The sequence below is a fragment of the Zalophus californianus genome, chromosome 11 (assembly GCF_009762305.2).
Source record: "Zalophus californianus isolate mZalCal1 chromosome 11, mZalCal1.pri.v2, whole genome shotgun sequence".
Taxonomy (NCBI): domain Eukaryota; kingdom Metazoa; phylum Chordata; class Mammalia; order Carnivora; family Otariidae; genus Zalophus; species Zalophus californianus.
Window position 1 is genome coordinate 103,510,371 of NC_045605.1, and position 24,169 is coordinate 103,534,539.

At 59.7% G+C, this 24,169-nt stretch overlaps 1 protein-coding gene across 4 annotated transcripts in view; it reads left to right on the forward strand.

The window, feature by feature from the left end:
* The first annotated feature begins 1,065 nt into the window (after positions 1–1,065).
* DAGLA (diacylglycerol lipase alpha) overlaps positions 1,066–24,169 on the forward strand; it is a 62,536-nt gene continuing 39,432 nt past the window's right edge. Inside the window, exons 1-2 of one of the 4 annotated variants that reach the window (XM_027581212.1) lie at positions 1,074–1,190; positions 22,345–22,631. The gene's annotated coding sequence lies outside the window, so the exon portion shown is untranslated. Of the gene's footprint in view, positions 1,191–1,275; positions 1,521–18,056; positions 18,231–22,344; positions 22,632–24,169 lie in introns of those variants that run through there. The other 3 variants (XM_027581210.1, XM_027581209.2, XM_027581211.2) reach the window with 3 other exon arrangements.

The window sequence follows — 24,169 nt, forward strand, 5'->3', positions numbered from 1 at the left end:
CAGTCTCACTTCAAACCCGAGTGTCCAGGTAATTTTCAGGCTGACGCTCCATGTCAGACCCCCTTACACACAGCTTCTTATGCTCTACTGTGGCTCCCATTTGCACTGAGCCAGCGCCAATCACCCTGTTTTCCTGGGATGACAACAGGGCCCAGGAAACACTTTAGAGGCCTTTCCCCAGCAGAAGCACACTACTCCCCTTTTTGCCTCTGAAGAACTTCTGCTGGACTTTTGAGACCCAACTGGGTCATCCAGTCCTCCAGACCCAACTCCCTCCCCTGGGGCTTCCTTATAAGTGCCCCTTATAAGGAGCCTCCCTGCTTAGGTCCCACCCACAAACACCCTGAGCTCCCTGAGGGCAGGGCCTGGCTTCTGCTTCTCTCTGTGCCCCCTCTTTCTCCCCACTCCCCACCCTCATTAGCACAATGCACGGGGACAGTAGTGCTCCCAGCTCAAGAGCAGCTTTCAGGGAAGGTGTGTTAAGTGATTTACAGCTTGAATGAATGGGTGTGTGTGTGTGAAGCCAAATAGGAGGGGAGATTTTCTTCAGTTACCAGGAATTTACAATTGACCAAGGGCCCCTCTGGATGTCAGGCACGATGCTGGGCACTGGGGGGATGGGGAACGACGGCAGGACACAAGTGATGGAGTGTTCCGACCCCTCACGGACCACTCAGTCACCCCGAGGAGGTGGAACCCATCTCTGTCTTTCCTCCCCCTAAATGAACCAGTTCTCCAGTGATCCTACTTGCTTTTTTACCTCTCCCACGCTAAACCCGGTCACGCGGGGCCTGAAGGAGGTGGACCCAGGCGCTCCCTTCCCCGCTTGCCGCACGGCGGGTCCTGCCCCTGCCGGCCGCCTTCGGAGCCCCAGCGGCGGCCGGAGCCGGGCGCCCACCGCCCCCACGCTGCGGGCCCGCGCCTGCCAAGGCTCGGCTGGCCCCGGCCTCGGCGCCGCTCCCCTCCCTGACACCAGGGGGCGCTGCCGCCCCACGACCGTCGCCATGGTCACCGCTGGCGGCGGAGTGGGGTTTACGTAAAGGACGCAGCGTCCCCCGGGGGGCGGAGGCGGCCTTCGCGCCGGCGCCGGCGCCCTGCGGAAGCGGCGTTAGTGAATCGGGGCCTTGGGGAGCCCAGGATGGAGGTGGCGGTCGCGGCGGCGGCGGGCCGAGCCCTGCGGAGGGCGGGAGGTAAGGGGGGCCGCGGGCGCGGCGGGTCGGGCCTCGGGCGCGGGCGCGGTGTGAGCGGCGCGACGGGCTGGGCAGTGTCCAGGGCGCGCGGTGGCCGGCCCGACGGGTCCGCTGGCAGAGGTGCGGCTGCCACGAGCGCCGGTGGCAGGTGTGAGATCCGTGGTGCTCCTGGCACCGGCGTGGGGATGGTGAAACCCGTGGCACGGGCGTGGGCAGCGTGGGGCTGGCACAGGCAGCGTGGTTTCCCTGGCACGGGTGTCAGAAGACTCACCCCCGCCCTGGTGTGGTGGTGGCCGCTCAGGTGTGAGGCGGGTGCAGCCCTGTGTGCAGGTAGGTGGTGGGCACGGCGCTAGGACTGGTTCGAGGTGTCGGTGGCCAGTTTCTAGGCGCCTGGTGGTGCTCCTGGCATGGGTGCTACGGTGTTGGATGGTTCTGGCCTGACATGGTCTGGAATGATGGCACCTGGACATGAAGAATCAGTGTCCTCAGCATGACAGGACTTCCTGGTGTGACTGCGAGAAATGGCCTTGGCACAGCATGGTGCCGGGGGCTGCTTGGCCCCAGGAGGGGAGACTCCGTGGCTCCCAGCCTGGTCGATGGGAAGGGTAAGTGTCCATCCTGTCACTCTGGTGATGATGAGGGTCATGGCCTCTGTCAGCGGGGCCCACTTTTAATGCCTCTTGGGTACACCGGGACTGAGGAAGGAGAAAGGCTGGGAGAAGGTTGGTGTCCTTTATTAATGGACATGAAAGAGTGATGCCAGGAGATGCTTCTACCATGAGGAACCCAATGGTGACCCAGATGGAAACCTGACCAGGTACCAGCATTGTCCTGGGCTCATGTATTCATCCAGTTTTGCACAAGGAGGAAGGGGGGAATGGTTCTCAGCTGCGATCACTATACTTGAACATGTGTCACAAGAAATGTGCAGGACTGAGAGGTGACCCGTGTCAGAGCACTGGGAGAGTTGGTGCACCATCTGTCTGTGCTCTCCGGGCCCTGTCTTTACTTTGGGTTGATGCTTCACTCCAGGGTAGCTGGGAGTTGGTTCTCTTCTTTGATGCTTGGGAGCCTTTGAGTCCAGAGGATCACTGGGGCGGGGTGGGGGTGGGGGTGGGGGGTTACTTGAAAGATGAATCTGCAGCCACTGGGAGTGTGCCAGGATTGCGTCTGCTCCCACCAGTCTCTTGGGAAGCGTTGGGTGAGGGTCTCACTCTGTGCCGCGTGGCGTCTACCTCGCAGAGGGGCAATTTAGAGTTCCAGGGAAGTCTTCGGATGTGGGGGGCATCTTTAGGACTTTGGGGATCTCGGGGGGGGCAGTGGAAACGGGGTAGAAGAATAAAGGGGGTGAACTTGGGCTGCGCCTGGGGAAGGCCTTTAGTAGGAGTCCAGAAGAACGATGTGGAGGGTATGGGAGATTAGGGTGGTGGGTGGCATCTCGTTTGCCAAAAGGTAGGTGCTTGGGGATTCCACTGAGATCCCTTAAAGCCGGCGTGCCGTCCCGGTGCACAGGGAGCCAGAAGACTTACACTCCAGTCTTAGCTGTGTGACCTTGGGCAGGTGACTACCTCTCAGATCCATGTCACCAAATGGTCACAGAGGAGGAAAGGAGATGGTGCACATGGAAACAAACGCTCTGTAAACAGTGAAAGGCTGTACAAAGGTCAGAGATTCTCATCAGGTAGAGAGACCAGGGTGGGAGGCCATAGAAGTGGAGGCCTGGAATGTGCTGGGGAGAAGGCAGCCGGAAGGTCGAGAGCCTGTCACAGGGAATTAGAGGCCCTGAGTGTCAAGGCTCCTGGTTGGGGGGGAAAGTGGGATCTGTTGACACTGTGAGTCAGCTGCTGAGCTGGAACCAGGCCCCAGGTCTCCCGAGGACGGTCCCGAGCGCGTGGCCGCAGCAACTGTATTGTCCTGCAGGAGCGGCCCGAGCACGAGGAAGCTGTCGCTTGCCCTGCAGACACGCCTCATGGTCGCACAGGGCCGGGAGGTGTATGTGGCTGATGGATCTGGGGGGCCCGTGTGGCGGGGAGACTTGGAAGGGTGTGTGTTTTCTCTTGAGAATTTCCTTTGGCTCCGGGTTCTGAGGATGGGGGTGGGGAGCAGTCGCATCAGCATTTTTGGGGCTGTGGCCTGAGGAAAGCAAAGTGGGTCAGAGCCACCAGAGTGGATGCAGGGCGGGGTGGTCCTGCCAGAGAGGTTGGGGCTGCGTGACAGGAGGTCTGGGGGCAGTGGGGGGTGCTAGTGGACCCGGGGGCAAGGAGAAGGGGCAATGGGCACCCTCCGAGGGGTCCTCCGAGGGCGGATGGGTGCGGCACAGATTCCCCAGGACGTCTCACCCCACACGGCCCCGCTTCCATCCGAAGGGCCTTCCCACATGGGGAAGGTGAGGCTGGCTGCAAATTGCTTTGCTTTCTGCCTCCAGGGGCCTAGTTCCTGACAACAGGCTGAATTACAGACCCCATGAGCTCAGGCCCACTTCTCAAGCACTCCGTGTGAGGGTCTGTTTTAGCCAGCAACCCATTCTACCAGCTTGCTCCCTGAGGCAGAAGGGTTTTGCCCCACGTCCAGGCTGCAGTGTCAAGCCTCGTGGGTAGAAGAAGGACACAGCTCTGCCAGACCCAGGGTGGTGAGCTGACTTTTCCACGCCGTGGGACTCACCCTGGCCCAGTGGCTGCTGCCTGGACCCCGGCAAGGGCTTCCTGGACCATTCCTTCCCAGGTTGGTGGGAGGGCTCCGAGGCCTGTCCCACACGCCCCCGGCAGCGCCCTTCTCTGCCTTGCTGGGAGTTGCCCACACTTCAGCTCCCGCTTGGAGAGCTCTCCACAGTGGAAGCCCGTCAAGAGGCAGCCTGGAGCCTCCCCGTTGTGAATGTTCAGCGTTCACGTCCCCTCAGTTCCCCCTCCACACCTCGGCCCGTTTGTTCTGATCTGTGGCTCAGCCTTATGGTCTTGGGCTTCGGGAGCCCTTTGCAGCCGCCCCTTGCCATCTGCTTGGGATGCTGGGACTCTGCACAGCAGGGCTGGGTGGCAGGCGGGGCAGATAGGAGACAAGGAGGAGCTGGCCTCCGTTCCCCAAAAGCAGAGCTGAGCTTTCTTCCGAGGCTTCAGGGTTTGAGCCAGCAGGGAGCCCAGCCAGGTCAACACCCCTGGTCCTTAGGCACAGATGCTGCTTTTGAGCAGACCCCAGCTGGGGTAGGGGGCTAGTCACATAGGAGTGGACATCAAGGGCCGAGATGTTTTCAACTCTGGTCCTCAGTCCTATTCCCATTGCTTTGTCCGTGTTTCTCCAAAAGTTGCTTAAGTCAGCTCCTGGCAACCTTCGTTCCTCAGCTGCCTCATAAATCATGGTGCCCGGCTGCCCTGCTTCAGGGGTGCCAGGGAATTGGGCATCTCTGGACGGAGGATTCTGGACCAGAGCTGAGAGTGCCAGGCCAGCAGGCCACAGCTGAAGGCACAGCCTGTTGCTGGAAGCCACTCCTCCTCCAGCCCTCCTGCCAGGGACCAGAGGGGGACCTCAGGATTTAATCACCTGTTGGCCCAGCGCTCCACCGGAGTTCAGCTTCTCACTGGAATCGTCTTACATTACGTGCTAGTGGACCGAGCAAGTAGCGCTGGGGGAAACATCAATGAGCGTGTGGTCAGGGGAAGATAAATCTTTTAGAACCGCGGAGCCCGGGACATTGCAGGATGTGGTTACCTCCCCAGCGGGCAAGGCTGAAAATGGTTTCTCTTGATTTCCTTTTCTCCTCTCTGACTTTGGCTGGGCTGGATCTCTCTGGGGTGGACCGGGGAGTGTGTGTGTAGGTGAGGAAAACCCAGGAGACCACCCGGACACCCCCCCCACCCCTCCCCCGACCTTGGCCGCAGAGGGAGCAGTCCAGGAGATGAGGCGGAGGGGAGTGCTGTGGCCCCAGGTGAGGGTGTGTTTGGCAGGAACGCCCAAGCCCTCCCCACGCTGGTGGTTGAGATGAGCAGGGGTGGGGCTGTTTCCGAGGCAGGGCCGTCCGGGGATTGCACGTGTGTGTAGCCGCGTGTGCCCGGAGCTTTCTGTGGGAAGTGAGGGCTGAGGGGGCGGTGTGGGAACTTGTGGGCTCCTGTGTCTGGCTGGCCTGGTGTCAGTGGGTGTGAGGAGCGGGGCGTTGCTGGGTTCCACGGAGCAGGAGAGAACAGTGGGAGTGGGGCGGGGGGTGGGCGCCTTCCAGCTGGGTGGAGGGGGGCATGTCTCTGGTTGTGATTCCTACGGAAGGAGCCTTTCTGCTTTCTCGGTATTCCTTAGAAGGAAGCCCAGGATGGAGGTGTGGCTCTCCAACGCCCGTATGTGCTCGCTCATGCCTACTTCCGTACTCCTCCTCAAGCCCCCCTGGAAGTCAGCTGGAGATAGTCCACTTGGACGACAGAAGGTAGCATGGTAGCCCTGGGCGTTAAGACTTGGGGCTCTGTGGTCAGACAGACCCAGATTTGAATCCTGGTACCTGTCTATACCTCAGTTTCGTCATCTGTAAGATGGAGACAATAAAACCTCCAACCAGGGTGGTTGTAAGAATTCCACGACCTAATAATGTCTGGCGAGTGGAAAGATCATGATGAAAGCAGGAACGCGCGCGCACACACACACACACACACACACACACAGGTGTTTTTGCTCTTATAGTCAGAATGTTTTCTACAGAAAAGCAATTACATGACGATCTGCATATGTTAGTACCAAGGAAGATGTGATAGGTCATGACCTTTTTCTTGATAAGGAGAAGTTAGCTCTACCCAACCCTTGGCTTGGATAGAATCTTGCTTATCTGTCAACAGAATCCTACGCAGGAATAATGTCTTGAGCCCTGGGGACGGTTTCCACTTGGAATTCATCAGAAGTCCTTTCTTGAGCACCTGCAGGGTTTTGGGCTCGGTGAGGCCATGGAGATGAATTGGGCATACGAGCTTATAATGTATAAACTCTGCCCTCCAAGTATTCGAAGTCTATCAAGAAGCTACATGATGGACGTAAAGGTCTGTGCCACAGTTCCAGGAGAGGGGCCACTATAGGCCAAAGGAGGTTGAGCAACTTGAACGAGGGAGGTCAGCAGAGACTTAAGTGGTGATGGCCTTTAATCTGGGCCATCCAGGTGATGGCAGAGAAAGTGGCAGCAATGGGGGATGTGGCCGGGAACGTGAGGTGCTGGCGGGTTGTGGTCCAGCTTGAGTGCACATGGAATGGAAGCAGCAAAAGCGAGGGTTGACAAAGTGACTTGGAGCTGGGTCCCCGGGAGCATGACAGCAGGGTTGGGTCTGTGGAAAACACGGGCAGCCACTGAAGTGTTCTGAGCAAGAGGGTAGGGGCAGGCATCCCCATGGGCCTCACCTCCATAGGCATCTGGCAGCAGGTGCCAGGAGTAGGGAGGCCGGCGGGCACTAGGACAGTTCCCAGGTACGGAGGGCCCTGGGGAGGAAGGGGGGAAGGACCAGCCTGCCTGATTACGGAGGGGAGGTAGAAGCCAAGAGATCTGTCCGTTTGGTCAGTAAGGGGTGGGCAGGGGAAGGGCCAGGAGGCCAAGCCCAGGATCAGAACTTTCTGTTGTCTTGATTCCTGTCTGTTCCCGCCTGGGAGTCTGAGGAGAGGCTCTCAGGGACCCCCGTGAGGCTGGTTGTTCTGCCTGCAAGGCTGCTCTCATCCCCGAGGACCCATCGAGGGGGTTCCAGGGTTCCTGGCATTTATTTCCAGGCATTTGATCATTTTCTCACCAAATTACCCCTTAAAATTTCGCCTGCCTGAGTTCAGCCCAGAAGGTTACTATTCTGGGAAGTTTCATCAAAACCCTTGCAGCGCTTGAGAGTTCTCTGAGCTGGGGGGCAGGTGGGAGGAGAGCAGGGCTCGTCTTCACCTGTGTTTTAGGGGCCACCAGTTCCAGTACCAGGACATGCTCCTAGCCGCGAAGCCCGCCAGGCAGGGGGCTGGGGACGCTTCTAATCCATCCCGAAAAAGCCCCTTGTCGTTGCCTCTCCTGGAGCCATTTAATTAATTTATGATTGATGTTCCTAGACTTACTTGAGGTTCATTTATTATTGATATGCCTTCATTATATACTGGGTGGGGTGAGCGCTGTGGGGCTGCTTCTCTGGCCCTCACCCCCCTCGCCGCTGGGGACAGAGCCCTGCGCTCGGCTTTTGTCCGACTCGCTCAGGTTTGGGGGTCTGAGCAGACCCCAGGGCTTCTGTCTCCGGGAGGCTTTGCTCAGCCACAACGTAACAGTAATGATACCATAATACAGTAATAATCTGACACGGTGCATTCCTGCTCACTCCTTCATCTCTCCGACCCCCCGGCTTATAGGAGGCTCAGGGAGGACACACAGCAGGTAGAAGGGGAGCCAGGTGTGAGCCCAGGACCCTCACCTCCCCTCTCCAAACCCTGCCTCTCCTTCAGGCCCCACACGTGTCGTTCCCCAATCAAGCCTTTCTTCTGCTCCCCTGAACTCCAGCTCTGGCCTAGCTAACATTAGGGCCCATAGCCCCAGCCGCCCCCCACCCACCATCCCCCAGTATGTCCCTCTCCCTAATCCATGGCCTCATTGAAGACTAACAATAAGAGCCGGATAGCACTTCCTGCGCAAAGATGCCAGGCGCCGTGCTAAGCAGTTTTCATGCATTAGCTCATTTAATCTTCCCGACCACCCCAAGGGGCAGGTGATGTTAACCCATTCTGTAGATGAGGTTTAGAAGTGTGCTCTGGGCACTCAGCTAATAGATGGCAGAACCAGGATTTGGACCCCGGCGGCCTTGAGATCCAGGGCACTCGCTGATTCTCTTCCTGCACTCGCTCTCTCTCCAACCATCTCCTTGGGCTGTTTATCAAACGTCTGTATGTTTATCCAGTGGCCACATCCTCCTTCTCACGTCTGGCCTGAAGTGTTGGCCTGCACGGGGGGGCCCCCTCCTTTGGTTTGGGAATCGGGAGTGCCCACTCAAGTGGGATGGGTGAATTTAGGGAGACAGCAAGGCATGTGGAGGGTACTGGGCCTGGATTCTGCTCCTGACCCAGCTGGGCAACTTCAGATGAGTCGTCAGCCTCTCTGAGCCTCAGCTGCCCTGTTTGTATATTAGCAACAGTGGTATTTATTCTCTCCCTCACCGGCTGTGCCCACAGTCAAAGGTGATGAGGCATAGGAAAGACACTGTTCTGATCAGGGGTTAGATTGCTTGTGCGTGAGTTCTAAGAGCTGGCATGAAGGCCAGGAATGCTTAAGGCTGGACGCAGAAACCCAGGCCAGGGGATCTGTACCCACCTTCTGAGCCACCCTGGATGGGCTGAGGCACTCCGTGGCTTGCCAGCTGACAAGGACTTACTCAAGGACCCTGCGTGGCCAAGAGCTGGGCAGGAGGTCCCTCGAGTGGGGGCCAGGCCGCAGTCTGGTGTCCCGGTTGGCTGAGTAGTCCCTAGGTCCCTGGAGGTGGTCCCTCGTGCACTGGGTGCTTGGGTTGTGTGCAAGGGCACGGGGCCCTCCTGGCGCCTCTGGGCCCCACTACCCCTCTCATCTGGGCAGCCTGACTAGGTCGGTTCAGGCTAGGTTTAGTGAGGAAGGAGGATAGCTTGCCAAGCAGCTCCTGGACCCTCCCTCACCCCTCAAAATATGCGGAAAGCCCAGTGAAAAGGTGAGCCCGGCGTCTGTTCCGGAAAGCGGTGAGGCTGGCCACCTCCCGATGGCAGGGTTCCCGGGGCGTTGGCTAGGCGTCCGTCCGCTGCTTTCTCGTCAGCCTGGGGAACGCGGCGCAGGCTGCCAGGGGCCCCTGGGGCCCGGAGAGGCGGGCAGAGGTCTGAGACAGTGGGTCGGGGTGAGGCAAGCCTGGCACTGCTGTTGGAAGTCTGTGGCCGGACTGCTGTTGGGGGCGTTCTGCTGCGCTTCCCGTTTAGGACTCCCGCCACCAGGCTCGCCCTTCAGCCAACTCCCACCTCATCCCGGGGCCCACGCTGCCCTGGCACAGCTGGCCCCCTGCAGCTCCGGGCCAGCCGCAGAATCTGGCAGCAGAGGGGGGCTGTCCCGGCCCATCCCAGGCACCCCGTGGGGAGTGGTCTCCCAGTCCACACCTGCCCACCTCACCCCTCAGGACCGCTGGTCTCCAAGACCACGCCACCCTTCGATTCCTTTGATTATCCACCTCTGATTCATTCTCTCTCTCTCTCTCTCTCTCTCTCTCTCTCTCTAAATTTAGCATAGCATAGGCCTGCCAGCATGAACTTTAGCATAAAGATGGAGCTTTATTTGAGTCCACTACTGCTTGGGCAGGTCACTGGACCTCTGAGCCTCAGTTTCTTCATCTCAAAAATGGGGGCTCTAATGGAATATGGCACATGGGGCTGCTGCCAGGATCCAGTGAGATACCACTTTGGAAGTTCTGCCCGGTGCCAAGAACATCGTATGTACTCAATAAATGTTACATGCTGTTATTAATTATCATGATTATTTCAGCTCTTCTCGGTCAACCCAGGTGGGCGCTAAGCCGAGAGGACCCTCCCTTTGCTGCAGCTGCTCCCCTTCTCCTCCGCAGCCAGGCAACCCTAGCACGACTCCAGAGATGCAGGCAGGCCCCTGGGGCTTCCCCCTCTCCCCTCCCACTTCTGGGCCACTTCTCAGGGCCTGGCAGTGCCCCACCTTCCCTCTGGCATCTTACCCTATTCCTGCTTCAACCCTCTTTTAGGCTGGCCCCTGTCTCCCCCACCCTCCCCCGTTCTTTTGATTCCTCTCCTGGTTGGTTGCCTTCCCCTTGGCATCTCTTCCTTCTGGCTGCTCTTCTTGGTACATCTTTTCCTGTCCTGAGGCCTCGGGGAAGCCAGTGTCTTTCCTCAGAGACGCTCCGACCCTCTTGTGCAGAGTGGTGGCCTCTCAGCCCCTCCATTTGCACTCGGCAGTGGGAAGCTGGCCCGGGGGTCAGATTGTGCATCCTGAGGTTGGTGGTCACAATTTGGCCCCTCAGCCAAGAACACTGGCAACCTTGACAAATCCAGACTCTCATAACGCCCACCTCCAGCCCTGGGAGCCTGCCGGGCAGACAGCCACTCCAGGGGCTGCAGAAGGAGGCCCTTGCTGCCAAGGGGAGGGGGCGGGCCCCCATGGTGAGCCCACAGTGTGGGGGCCCCAACCGAGGCTGGAGGTTCCAGTCACAGCAAATCCTCTTGGGTTCTAAGGACACGCAGAAGGAGAAGGCCGGAGACAACCCCCGCTTCCTGGAACCAGAAAACCAGCCACATCTGGAGTCTCTTTCCTTCTGGGAAGTCAAGGAATTTGTCTCAAGAGGTTGCTTCAATTTCATACCTTTGAAAAGAACTTGGTCTTCCTCCACCTCCTTCCCTGGGACAGGGGCCAGGCTGTGAAGAATTGTTTTCCACCTCTGTCTGGAAAGAACCCGGTTCTTTCCGGGACATTTATCAAGCACCTGCTGCATGCTAAGCTTGTGCCTGGAGCTGAGAATAATAAAAGTTCTCACGTCGTCCTCAGGGAGTTCCCAGGTTGGGGACTGACCTGTAACAGGTCGGACAGATGTAACAACAGCAACGTGAGCACGCACTTCCCAGCCAGTCCTTTCTGCCAGGTGCGGTACTGAGTGCTTTACATGTAGTAGTTCATTGAATGCAAAGAACAGTGAGAGTGGGCAGTGCCCACCCACCCCTAGGAAGGAGGCCCTCGTATTTCACAGCAGAGGGGTGGGTCCAAGACCTCAGCTTCCTTAGAGAATTGAAGGGACCCACTAAAGGCCATACATTTGCTGCTGGCAGATTGGGACTCAGACCCTCATCTGTCTGGGCCCTGCTCTCGGGGTGTTCCTTCTTGCTCTCCCACCTCGCATCGGGTTTGGGGACCCTCTGAGCCATGGGAAGAGCGGGCTTCTACAAAAGGAAGGCTCCCTTTGACCACCACTGGGAGAGTGGCCTCCGCCACCGCCAGGAAGCCCTGTCATTCCCCACATGTAGGCCGTCGGTGGCTTGCAGCCATCTACCTCCTCAGACCCCGCACTTCTCTGGCCTCGGCAGGCGGCTTTCAAGCTCACACAAGATTGTTTCTCTTACCCCACATGCCCCCTGCCAGTAACGCTGAGCGCTTGCAGATTGTTCTCCATGCTGCCTCCCTGCTCTCCCTTACGGTTCGAAAAACGGGCTCATGGAGGGCCCCTGGTCTCTGGAGTCGCCTTCTCCACTTCTTGGCCCCTTTCGAGAGCCTGGCCCCCTCCCTTCCCCAGGTGAACCCTATTCAGCAGGCTTCCGGCAGCGGTAACTAAGCCGAACAACCCAGCCCACCACCTGCTCAGTACTTTATAAAAGTTTAACCTAATGGTGTAACGAACTCCCATCATAAAGCAGCTGGAGCAGTGCATCCTGGGATGTATAAATTAGAGGAGCCCTCTGAAGTTGTAATTGGAAATGGCAGCAACTGGAAGGTTGAAAGAGGCCGGCCTCGTTGGGCAGAGCACAGCTGTTCTCTACTTCCTTTCAAAAGGCACACAGAACTGAGCCTGGCTGTGAAAAAAGAACGTCCTCAGACCAAACCGAGTTCCTGGTTCCTCTGCCCCACTTCCCATTTCCTGCTACCCCCCCGACTATGTCTGCAGAGCCTGTGGGCTTTGGAGGTGCGACCCCCACCCAGGCGCTGTGCTCCGGCTCTGTGTCGCAGACCGAGTGAGCCAGGGGCTGGGAGGGACTGTGACTCGGGCACGGCTCACGGCCTGGGCCCCGGGGCTCACCGTTTCCCAGTCTCCCAGTCCCCTCTACAAAGTGGAGAGCTCGAGCCCACCTGGGTGGTGGGTTTTCAGCCAGGGAGTCCCTGGGAGTGTTGAGATGTGGGGTTAGGAGCTCAGGCTCTGAAGCTGGGCCACCTCCTTCCTGCTGCAGCTCCGGCTCGTGGTACCTGTGAGACCTTAACCAAGTCATGTAACCTCTCAGCTGCACCTGTAAAATCAGGGGACTCGTTGACCTACTTCTAAGGCGTGTCAGGAGGATGATGTGGGATGCTCCTTGTTAACGACTCAGCATGGTGCTGCCTTAATGGGCACACGGATCACTTAGGGAGCTTGCAAATGCAGATCCCTGCAGAGGCTGGCTGGGGTCCCAGATCTGCTCCTAGTGATGTGGCTCACGGACCACACCTTGAGGGGCCAGGACATGGTGTTTGACCCATAGAAGTGCTTCATGAGAGCTAGCTGGGATTATCCACCCAGGCAAAGTGCCCGTCGCCTGCACCTGCTGCCCACTTGGCTTTAGTTCCGTGCTCCTGAGTGGCCTGTGGGCCAGCAGCAGCACCTAGGAACAGGTTAGCGACACAGAATCCGTGCCCTCCCACCCCCGGCTCAGAATCTCTGGGGGCAGAGCCCGGAGACCCACGGTTTAACCAGCTCTGAGGTGCTCCTTGTGTTCACTGCAGTCAGGGAGGTACTGCTGAGCCTCACCCTCTAGAGCAGGGCTTCTGTGAGTGCAGGCTGGTTAACCCAAGCCTCAGAATCTCCCAGGGTTGGGCGCCTGGGTGGCTCAGATGGTTGGACATCTGCCTTTGGCTCGGGTCGTGATCCCAGAGTCCTGGGAGCAAGTTCCGCATCGGGCTCCCTGCTCCTTGGGAGCCTGCTTCTCCCTCTGCCTCTCTCTCTCTCTCTGTCTCTCATGAATAAATAAATAAAATCTTTAAAAAAAAAAAAAAAAGAATCTCCCAGGGTTGGCCATGGTGGGGCTTGCTCCAAATATGGGTCCCTAGGCCCTACCCCGGACCAGTGGATTCAGAATTTCTGGGTGGGGCCTGGGAATCTGCATTTATCCATCTCCTCACTGCCATTCCAGCTGAGAGTCACTGGGACTCACTGTGGAGAAGAGCAGGGCCCCCATGCTCCACTCCTCCCCACCTTGTGCAGGAGGCTTTGCCTCTGCTGGTGGTGGGGGGTGGGAAAGGAGCACTAGGTGGGGGCCAGGAGCCCGTCCCACCTGGGGGGCTGCAGCTGCTCTGCCTTGGGCCCAGCTGTGGGGTTTTCGCACAGCGAGAAGAGGGGAACAACCACCGGTGGGGAATTGGGCGAATGAACTCGCGTATGCCAGGACATGGTCTGCTCTACAACGATGAGGGAAGATTGGGCCAGAATGGTGTTTAATGAGGAGAAATGCTCACCTTCTCGACTCAGTGGAAAAAAGCGGTAGGTACAGAATGATCCCATATTTGGACAGAGGAAAGACTAGACGGATGTTAATAGTTAATCATTTTCCTAAGAGGATCATGGTGACTTGTTTCTCTCCTATTTTTTGTTTCTGTGTTCTATAAAGAACATGTATTTGGTAATAATAAGAAAAAAGTAGACACAGATAAGCATGGGTGGCCCAGGGTCCTTGGGTCACCTTTCCCAGTGAGAGGCTCAGACTCCCAAGACAGTGCTCCTTCCACTTGACCTACCTGCTGGGGTGACCTTCACCACGGTCCCCCTCACCTCCAGGCTGTGACCTCATGCCCTCTTCCTGTGCCCAGTCCTTCACACTGTTTTTCCCACCTTTTTTTTACTTCCTCTTTGCTTTGAGTCTTCCCTGGCAGGGGCGGAGAACACTTCATGTAAGGGGAGCCGGGAGGGGAGAGCGGAGGGGTGGGAGCACCCCTCCACCACCACCCCCAGCCTGCAAGCCTCTGGCAGGTTCACTTTTCATCAGGGGGCCACCTAGGCAGGCACCTAAACCTCTCTTCCAGAGTCTGGCATATAGGATGTGTTTGGGAAGTCATGGTTGAGTGGAGGTTTGGATGCAGCCAGGGACTGGACAGGATGCATAGCTGCGCTGACCTTGGGCACATCAGCATGCTTCTCTGGGCTTAGGGTTTTCATCTCTAAGATTCGCAGAGGCTTGAGCTCTGCTTCCCCCCAGGCCCTTCCAGCTCCAACCTGCGGGGAGTCACGTACCTTCCCACTCCTGCCCCCTTGCCTGGTTTTCTAAGCAAGTTGTGCTGTCCAAGAAGACCCCACCTGTCTGTCCCAGCGGCCCCGGGAGGGTGTGTGCAGAAGCAGCTGCTCGGGGCTGGGCCTCCAGGCAAGGGCGGCTGGAGGGAGGGGACCCGTGGTGCTGGGAAAGACAGTAGTAGGCCCCAGTGCCAGAGGGCACCGGACAGTCCCGAATCCGCTACTGGTCTCTCGCGAGCCTGGGGCAGCCTCTGTGCTGCCTGTGGGTCAGGTGTCTGCCATCCAGCTCTCCTGGCCAGAGCTGCCTTTATCCCAGTCCCCCTGTGCGGCTTGGCAGCCGAGACCCCGCTTCCATCAGGTCCCAGCAGCCCGGAGTCTCTGGCCCTTTCCGCTGTTTTCTAGTGAGTGGCTCAGGGAGGAGGCAGGGTGGGAGAAATCCATTCAAGCCATTTGTTCTAAAGACATTTAAGTAAACCCATGGGATTTGTGTGGCCACATCTTTTCAGTCTTTTTTCAAAGAAATGGATGGGTTTCTGGGCCCCTCCCACTACGGGCTTCCCTGCCCAGCAGGTGCAGGAGGCCCGGGCTTCAGGAGGAAACCTGGAGAAGGGAAGCCCGGCCAGGGTGGGAGGAGCAAAGGGGTGGGGGTGGGGAGGCAGGGGCAACCTGAACTCGAGCTTCATTTCCCCAGCTGTGGAGGGGCTCCTGTCCAGGTAACGCCAAGGGTGTGCCTGCCCTTTGTGCCCTCCCTGGCCCAGGGAGCCTGTGGAAATCAGCTTTGCCAGCAACCCAGGGGCAGGAGTTGGGAGCTAATGGTGGTGCTCAGCACACAGCCCTGCAAGGGCAGAGGTGAGGGAGGCAGGGCTCTGTGCTGGCTGGGGTCTGGCCCAGGAACAAGGTGCATTTGCCTCTGGGGTTCTGGGAGGCTTTCTATGGGGCAAGGACAGAACAAGCGAGCCTGACTTTCCAACCTTTTTCTTCCTGGCAGTGATCTGTTCAGCCTCCAGCACCTCTGGGAAGGCTTCTCTGTCCACCGTGGGCTGATAGGTGTCCCCACTGTGGGGTCCCCAGCATCATAGCTTCATGGCCTCTGGCCTACATGTGGGTTTCCTTCTGCACTGTGAGCTCCTCGGGGATAGGGCTTGCCACCTCCATGTTCTGATCCCCAGAAGCTCCTTTTTTTTTTTTAGAGTATTTATTTGAGAGAGAAAGAGCATGTGCGTAGTGGGGGGGGAAGAGCAGAGGGAGAGGGACAAGCAGACCCGTGCTGAGCACAGAGCCCAAAGTGGGGCTTCATCCCACAACCCCGAGATCATGACGGAGCTGAAACCAAGAGTCGGATGCCCAACCGACTGTGGCTCCCAGAAGCTCCTTCTTAAGGTCCCATTGAGTGGATCTGAAGCCCCATCTGGCACTCCCGGGCCCTGGGTCTGGTCTCCTGCCCTGGTCTCGGAGCCTACTGAGGCAGTGTGTGGTGGGGGGCATGCTCAGAACATCACTCTCCCCTCACTCTCCTCTCCTATGCCTTGGCCAGGAGTCAGGCTGGAAGGGAATGGGGTAATGGGGTGGACAGTGAGGCACTGGCCAGAATCTGCCACAGGACAGATGGAGCCTGCAGCTGCCCCAGGCGGGATCTCGCAGACCCCCCCCCCTCCCCTGCACGCTCAGACAGCCCGCAGCAATGAAGTGGCCACTAACACCAACCGGTCTGGCTGGTTTGTGGGGACCTGGCCCGGTTTCTTGAGGGACAGGATGTCCTGCTGGGAGCAGCGTTTGTGCCTGTCCTTTCTGGCCTTCCCCTCTCAGGCTCTCAGGCTGGTCCTCTCCTGGCCTGTTTTCCGCATTGCCGTCTTGACCCTGTCCTCCTTGAGATGCAGGGCCGCATGTGGTGGGGGTGCCCGGGCAGGAGTCGGAGGCCAGGACCTCGCAGGCGTGAGGTGGGGGTGTCCGTGACCCTGGCTCAGTGAGGCCCTGGGGGTGCTGAGGCCCTGGCAGCAGGATACCCAGTGGCTGGGGGGATGAGTCCCAGGCAGGAGCTACCAGGGCCCGTGGAGACCATGCCCCCACCTCCTCCCGTACTGCCATGCCGAGGATAAGGGACCGGAGGCCTGAAGAGCCTGTAGGACCAGCGCCTTATGGCAGGGCTCCTTGGCACTGTGACTCCTCCCTACCGCCACCGCCAGGCTCCCCTCTCAGGGAACAGGAAATGGGGGTGGGGGAGCCCGGGTGTTCCTCTCGCCCTCTGCCGGGAGGGGCTGGGTGCCCCACTCCGTAGGTGTCAGCGGAACTGTCACCCAGCAGCGGGCGCCGGGCTGGGATTTCCCTGGCTGACTCAGCCCCGGTCTGGCTGTGCCGCAGCCCAGGCAGGAGTTACTTGTGAAGGTGTCTGAGTAGCTGCAGCGACTCACATGGAGGCAGTCCCGGGAGTAGGGGAGCAGGTCCCTGGGGCTGGCTGTGGGCAGGCCCCCCATGGGGCGGGAGACCCTACGCTCTCCATCAAGCACAGCAACCGGACTTCCCCACCCAGGAGGACTGGTGAGGAGGCATCTAGGGACCTGAGCACCAGCAGGGCTGCTCCCTGCCTCCCTGCGAGAGTCTCCCCCCCACCCAAGGGTGAAATGCCTTCCCTCCAGAGAATAGAGAAGCCATTGATTCCCTTGATCCCCAGGCACTGCACAGACAGGCGGGGCGGGGTGGGGGGGGAACTGTGGGAGGCAGGAAGTGGAGCCAGCACAGTGACCCAGCCAGGGGCCAAGGACCCTTGGAGAAAGGGAAAAATCACTGCAGGCTGTCCCCCCTACCCCAGAGGAATTCACGTAAGTCTGCGTGAGATTTCCAGGCCCACAGATGCCCTGGAGCACATCTTGGGGCCCTCCTCGGCCCCAGCTGCTGGTGCCGCCCTCAGCTGAGAACTGGCAGCGGGGTGGAGGTGTCACAGCTACGGTGTAGGGGGCCTGGGGGAGGGCTGTGCAGACAGAAATGTGGAGTGTGCGCCTCGCGAGCAGGCCTGTGGGAGTGGGATGGGATGTACAGTTCGGAATGATTGCCCCGGAGTCTCTGCCTTCCCCTTGTTGATGGGAGGAAGAATCACCCCCTGACCTCTTCAGGCTGGAATAGCAGGGGCCTGGCATCTCCCCAGGGGCCGGGCTGCTGCGGCTGAGGTTCACAGGGTGACATTTGGGCCCCTGGCCCAGCTCAGTCTCAGCGGACAGACAGCTCAGTCTCAGCGGACAGACGTCTCAGTCCCCTACCCACGGCCTGGCCTGGTGAGAAGCGGAGCCATTTCTGTTGGCCAGGTGCCACGGGGCAGCCCCAGTGTGTCTGATGAACAGGCCACTTAAACCCCTGCAAGCACGTCTGGCCCCTTTGGCCACACTAATCCCTCCACGAGCAGGCACAGGGCAGGGTGGCCCAGGGAAGGAATGTGGCCTGTGGGCCCAGCCTCCTGAGTGACAGGGCTGGGGGGCACAGCCAAGAGGGCAGGGCAGCAGTGAGTCTGACTGGCTGTGGCCTGAGCAGGCGGCGTGGACAGGCAAGGCACAGGGGAGGCCTGGCCTGAACCACCGTGGCCCTTAAGGCAGGGCCAGCCCTCTGAGGGCAGCGCTCTTTGAAGGACAGAGGACAGCCCTGCCCGGGAGCCTGCCAAGGGTCCGGGAACTGGGCAGCGGGGTAGAGTTCCAGGTTCTGCTCCTGGCCCACGGCTGACCTCAGTGTTGCCTAGGGCAGGGGATCTGCATCCTTGGCCCTTACCTTCCTTCCTAAAATGATTGTATGTGACTCAGGGGCCCAGAAGGTTCCTTCATACCCAGATGTTCTCCTGTCATTTACTAAGCCCCCAGCATTAGAGAACAAGGGAGGGCCCCAGAACTTTGTCCTGGCATCTAGGTGGCCAGGCACTTAAACAGTGAGGAGCATGACAGTGATCCCCCCCCCGTGGACTCTCTGTCTCCTCCTCCCTCCTCTCCAGGATGATGGGACAAGTCAGATGACGGCCCAGAGTTCCTTCAGCAGATAGTTGGACTGGAATCGTACCCTTATTATCACCATTATTGTGGTGTTGGCTCCCTAAAGCCTGCAGGGGTCTCCCTGGAAGAGGCAGCATGGCTTGTGTCCTGGGCTGGCTTCCTGGCCCCATGGTCAGGTGAGTGAGTAGCGAGAGGTCAGAGGGGCACAGCCGGGGGCTCCAGGTGGGCAGGAGGGGTTCCTGGCACCTCTTGGGCTTGGCTAAGCTGCCGGCTCCCATCTGCAGAGGGGCGGCTCACCCTCCCCGAGTTGGCGGGGAGACCTCAGAACTGAGGAGTGCATGTCCCCAAACATCTTGTTCATAGCAGATGGCAGCCACAACTCCCTTTCTCCCTGCAGTGCCAGTTGCATTTCCCGTCCCTTTGCTCACCCCTCCTGTTAACTTTGTGTCTGCTTTCCAAGTTGGGGAGGCAGCCTGCAAGGCTGCAAAGCCACCTGTGACTGTGGGTGAAGCTGGGTGCTCAGATCAAGTCTCCAAAGGAGAGGAGATCTCCAGCCCCCATCTGCTTGTCAGGGAAGCTCGGTCTTGCCCTGGTTCTCGCGTGCTGAGTCTCTTGCTGCAGCCAGGGATCTGCAGCCGCAGGATCTCAGAGGAATGAGGGAGCAGGCCCAGGGCCTGGTCTTACATTCTTTTCTTTTTCTTTTTTTTTTTCTTTAAAGATTATTTATTTATTTGAGAGGGAGAGACTGAGAGAGAACATGAGAGGAGAGAGGGTCAGAGGGAGAAGCAGACTCCCCACTGAGCGGGGAGCCCAACGTGGGACTCGATCCTGGGTCTCTGGGATCATGACCTGAGCTGAAGGCAATCGCTTAACCGACTGAGCCACCCAGGTGCCCCCTGGTCTGACATTTCTGGGGCAGCTGCAGAGCACCAGGCCCTGAGCTGGGTGCCGAGGATGCAGGCAGAGGGTGCAGCCCTGCCCTCCGGGAGCTCCCAGCATGGTGAGGAGCCAGGGTACTCAGAGGAGGGATGGAGGGACACCGATCTGGTCTGCTTCGGGGTTCACAGGCTTCTGGAGGCTTCACAGAGGCTGTGGTATTTGGGCTAAGCCCTGAAAGGCTGAGGAGTTCCCAGGCGAGCAGGATTAGAAAAGGCATTCTGTGCAAAGGCACAGAGGCATGAAGTGCTCTGACCCCGCAGAATGCTTGGCTGTGGCAAAAAGCAGAGCAGATGAAGGGCAGGCTGCCTCATCAGCATGCGCCGTTCATCACTAGGGTGGGGTCTGCAAGGGGAAACCTCGCTCCCCTGAAGCAGAAGCCCTGTATAGGGAACAGGGGTGGCATAGGCCTGGCTCAGCTGCAGGGATCCTGGGACCTGGCTCGTGGCTGCACTGAGTTGGGGGCCCACAGGAGCAACCCCCTGCTGCTGGAGCAGCCTCCCCTGGAGAAGTCTGCCCTGGAGGCTGAGGCCAGTGGGGTCCCGGAATAGCTGAGTGAGTATGCCCTTGGAGGGTGAGGTGCCCAGGCTTCCGGAGTGCCGCCCCATGTTCTGTGACCTGCCCCGGCTCTACCCTACGTCCGTGTGACACTGGGCACAGCATCCATGTTTTGAGACCCTCATCTGTGCCAAACTGTGCTCGAAGTGTTTCCCACACAGGCCTCGTCCCATTTAACCTTCCCAAGGGCCACTCAGATGGGCACTGCTAAGTGCCCCAGCCAGGGACGTGACTTGTTCAGAGTCCCCCAGCCAGGACGTGGCCAAGCAGAGGCTCCAGGCGCAGGTCAGCCTGACCCTCCTCAGCACACCTCCTTCTGGATGACGTACCCTGTCCCCTAGAGAAGGCTCACGGTGCCTGGGGGGTTGGCACCCAAACACGATAAGCCCTGCTCCCTGAGGACTTGTGCCCCGCCCATTTGCCCCTGCCGCCGCCTCCCCCCAGCCCACGCTCAGGTTCCTCCCAGGGGCCTCAGCAGCAGCTGCAGGAACGGCCATCGTGAACAGCCAAGTGCCATCCTGTAGGGCAGCAGGCCCAGCAGAGGGGTGGCCTGCAGTGTTTGCTTTTCCCAGCCCTGCGTTTGCTGTGTCACTCACACCTGGCTCGCTGTTTGCCCAAGGATTTGCCCTCCTGGAAGATGGGGTGGGGTGGGGTGGGGTGAGGCTGGGCAAGGGTGACAGGCAGGTGGTCCGCCGCTTCTGGGCTTCCAGCTTTTCTGCATGACCAAGGAGGTCTGCACTGCCCGTAAGGGCCAGCCCTCCAGGCCCACTGCTGCCCCAGCAGGGCCTGGCGTCGCCCGCGTGGAGCATGTGACTCGGCAGTGCCAGGCCTGGCATGCCTGGCGTGCCAAGGCGGTGGTGGCCACGGCAGCTGGACGGGCAGCAAGGAGCAGAAGAGGTCCCCAGAGCCCTTATGTGGGGCACTGGCCTCAAGAGTGTGGGGGCGAGGGGCGGCATCAATGGGACTTTTGTGTGACTGGGCAGGAGCACGGGCCCGAGCCAGGAGCATCCTGCTCAGGCGCATCTGCCCCCTTCCTTCCCGGAGCTGCTGCTGCTCGGGGCCCCCCGCCTGCCAGGGGGGAGCTTGCTTGGACTCTGCCAAGCCCTGCCCTGCCCTGCCCTTCTCCCCTTTTCAGATGAATCAGCCCCAGAAACCTGACGATTTCTTCTCGGGCCCTGGGCCTGCCCCTCTGCCTGGCCTCCCAACAGCAGGCTTCCAGTGCCCGCTCTCTGGTCCGACTGAGCTCTCTGCCTCATGGGTGGTCGCTGACCAGGGGATGTGCTGCTGCCTCCTGGAGGCCACAGGCCTGCTCCTCGCGGCTGACGGGAATAGATTAGGTAGACAGAGGCAGGCTGGATCTGGCATCCCAGGGAAGAGGCCCTTTCTTCACTGCAGCTGGGACCCCAGGGAGAGGCCTGCCTGCATTAGCTGGGGGGGAGCCAGTGCCTCCCTCCTGGCAGCCCTGCCTCTGCCCAGCCTACCGGGTGGCTCTGGTCCTGCGAGGATGAGGAACCTCGGCATGCCGTGGGGTGTCCAGCCTGCTTTGCACTGTGGCCTTTAGCAAACCCACTGCTCCGGCCTGTGGTCTCCCTGCCACTTGGTACCTGTCAGATAAGCCGTGAGGACAAGCAGGCTGTCACCAAGAGGCTGCGTGGCCCCCTCCGTGGGCAAAGAGCTCTGTAAACAGAGGGTGGCCGAAAGAAGGCTTAGGGACAGCCTTCCCAGGTGGGCACAGCTTGCTGGACGTTGCCTGGTCACTCCCATCCTGGCCCTTGGGGAGCTGGCCGGGTGCGCCTGGCTCCTGGCTGTGGGGAGCCCAGGTCCCTCCACCAGCACCTCTCAGCTGGGGTGGATGACAGATGCGGAGGCAGGCGGCGCTGGCCTGCTGTCACTCGTTTAGGTCATTGTGGCCGCCAGGCCCTGCCCAGCCTTCCCTCCAGCAGGTCAGGGACGGGTGGCCGCCCCAGGATGGACAGTCCTTATAACCCCAGCTGCCACTCCCGCATCAGCAGTAATGATCCTGATGTGTATCGCGGCCTGCACCCGACTGTCGCTCCTCATGGCAACACTGTGGGTCTGGTACCTGCTGACCCCGTTCGTGGGGAAGGGAACACCTGTCTGTGTCATACTCTACCCCCCATCTCTCAGATGTTATTTATCCCCCTTTTACAGGAACTGGGGTCCAGGGGGCTGTGACGCACCCACATGTATTCATGGCTGGGCCCAGGACCAGGCCTGGGTTCTCGGACACCAGGCTCCACGCATGTCCCACTCTGGCCCCTGCAGTAAATCGAACTGTTAGTAAATAAGCACATTGATACATAATTAACCCCACCTCGGATCCCTCTGTTCTTTTCTCTCTGGGGAGCTCTGAGCACTTCCCAGACGTGACCTCATGCATCATCCCGAGGCCCAGAAGAGGTGAAAGGAGGTTCTGCGCAGAGGGCGGTGGAAGAGCCGGCACAGGGGGCTGCGTGCGTCAAGAAGCCAGCCCCTTCCTCGTCTGGGCTGCCCCCGCCTCTGGTCCCTCCAGGGTTGTGCCTGCGTGAGCCAGGAGGAGAGGACCTGGCGTTAGGCCCACGGGGGCAGGGATGTAGAGGCCCAGGGCTCTGTCTTCAAGCGAAGTCATCCCGTTGCCCAGGCTTTTTATAGAGTTTTCTTTCCAAGAAGCCCCCGCTACTTCCTGTTTGTTCTCACACTCCTGGGAAGTTGGCAGAGAGCAGATGAGGGTCACGGGGAGGGAGGCAGAATGAGGACCTGCAGGGCAGGCCCTTTACCAAGCCATCTGCTCCCCAGGTGGCCCAGAAGGCAGCCCCATTCTCATCCGCGTTGTCTGGAGAGGAACCCAGGCGGAGAGACTTCCTGCGGTCACTCGGTCACGGTCACGGGCAAGTCAGCGACTGGTTAGGTTTTGAACTTCGTCCTGACTGACCTCACAGGCTGGTGCCTGTAAACTGCTGGGCTGTAGTGTGGCTCTTCTGGCCCATTCTCCCTCCCGGGGCGCTCTGAGCCTTCCAAGGGATCACATTCTGGAACTGGAGACTGGAGAGCCTCGGAAATTGAGCATTCAGGGCACTAAACAGGTGAGTCTAGGGAAATTGGAAATGATCCAGTCACTCACCTTGTTTTCCGATGAAGATGCTGAGGCTCTAGGAGGGGAAGCCGGATCCTCCCTTTACTTCTTGCTGACACCCGGGCAGGCTGGATCCGGGCTATAGGCCACGAGGGTTCCATGGGGAACCCTGGCGCTGGGAGAGGGAGCACCCGTGGAGGTGCTCCCTTCCTCCCCGCCGCCTGCCTGTCGCCCTCCCGCAGGTGGGCAGGGAGAGCGGGGCATGGAGGCGCAGAGGAGCCCCTCAGACGGCAGGCCCTGGGCATTGCTCTGCCGCTCTCTCTGTGCCCCCTCAGGCAAGTGTCCCAGCACCCCTTTCCTGCCACAGTTTTCTGCATCCGCAAAACGAAGATGCCGCCTCCCCCTGCCTCACCTGTGGTGCGGTCATCAGGGGTGGGGAGGCCCAGGCACACTTGCTGCTGCAGGAAGGCAGTTCTTGGATCCAGCTGACGGGGCCAGTGGATGCTGTGCAGAGGGCCTGGGGCTGGAAGGCAGGAGCCCTGGGTTCCAGGCTGGGCTCTGCACAGGCTCCCTCAGCCTGTGCTCTGGCCCAGCTCCTCCTCCTGCAGCAGCAGGGACTTGGTGGGTTCCTGCCTCCTGCAGGGCCCCTGCCCCAGGAGGCGCACCCTGGCAGTGGTGGGGGAGGCAGGTAGTAACAAGGCTGACAGACAATAAGGCCAAGAGTGCTAGATGCTGGCGAGTGCCCAGAGCAAAATGCAGGAGGGACAGAGAGGTGATGGAGAGGGACAGGGAGGGGCACACCTGAGGTAGGGCAGGCAGGTCAGAGGAGCGAGGTTTGAGCTAGGAACTGAGTGGCGGGACAGAGCCAGCCGCGCAGAGATGGCAGGGGGCAGGGGGCATGTCCAGGCGAGGCGAGGCCTGAGGGCCTGGATGTTGAGACAGGGCACACTTGGCTGCATGAGGGACAGAGAATAGGCCTGAGCATTGGGGGGTGATCTGCAAGGGCGGCCTGGGAGGAGGTGAGGGCAGGCAGGCCAGCAGAAGAATCCCTGGCTTCATTTTCTGAGTGGGGAGACTGGAAATGGTGGTTGGGGGGGGGGGGTTGACCAGCAGACAGACATCCTCTCTCCGAGCCTCTGTTTCCCCTCTTATTTGGGGTTGGCATCGGCTCTGAGATGTCCCCTGCCTGGGTTAAGGCCCCTCCCCATGGTCGTATTTGTGGTCAGAGCTTGGTGGCAGGAAGAGTAAGGAGTTGAATGTTCAGGGGAAATGCCTCCAACCTCAAGCTCAACACCGGCACCCTGAACAGTGGGAGAAGAGCCTAGTGACTCCCCTTGAGCAGGTGCGGGCTGGCCGGACACCGGGGCCTGCCACCCACCTGAGGGCTGGACCGGGCTGGACTGGAAGTCCAGGAGAGGACGTAGATGTTGGGGTGGGGCAGGCTGCCCCGGGCCTGGGTTCGAATGGTGCTCCTCCGGGGTCAGGGGAAACCAGAGCACCATCCATCCCTCCCTGTCTGCAGGGAGAGAGAGGCTCCCGGAGTGTGAC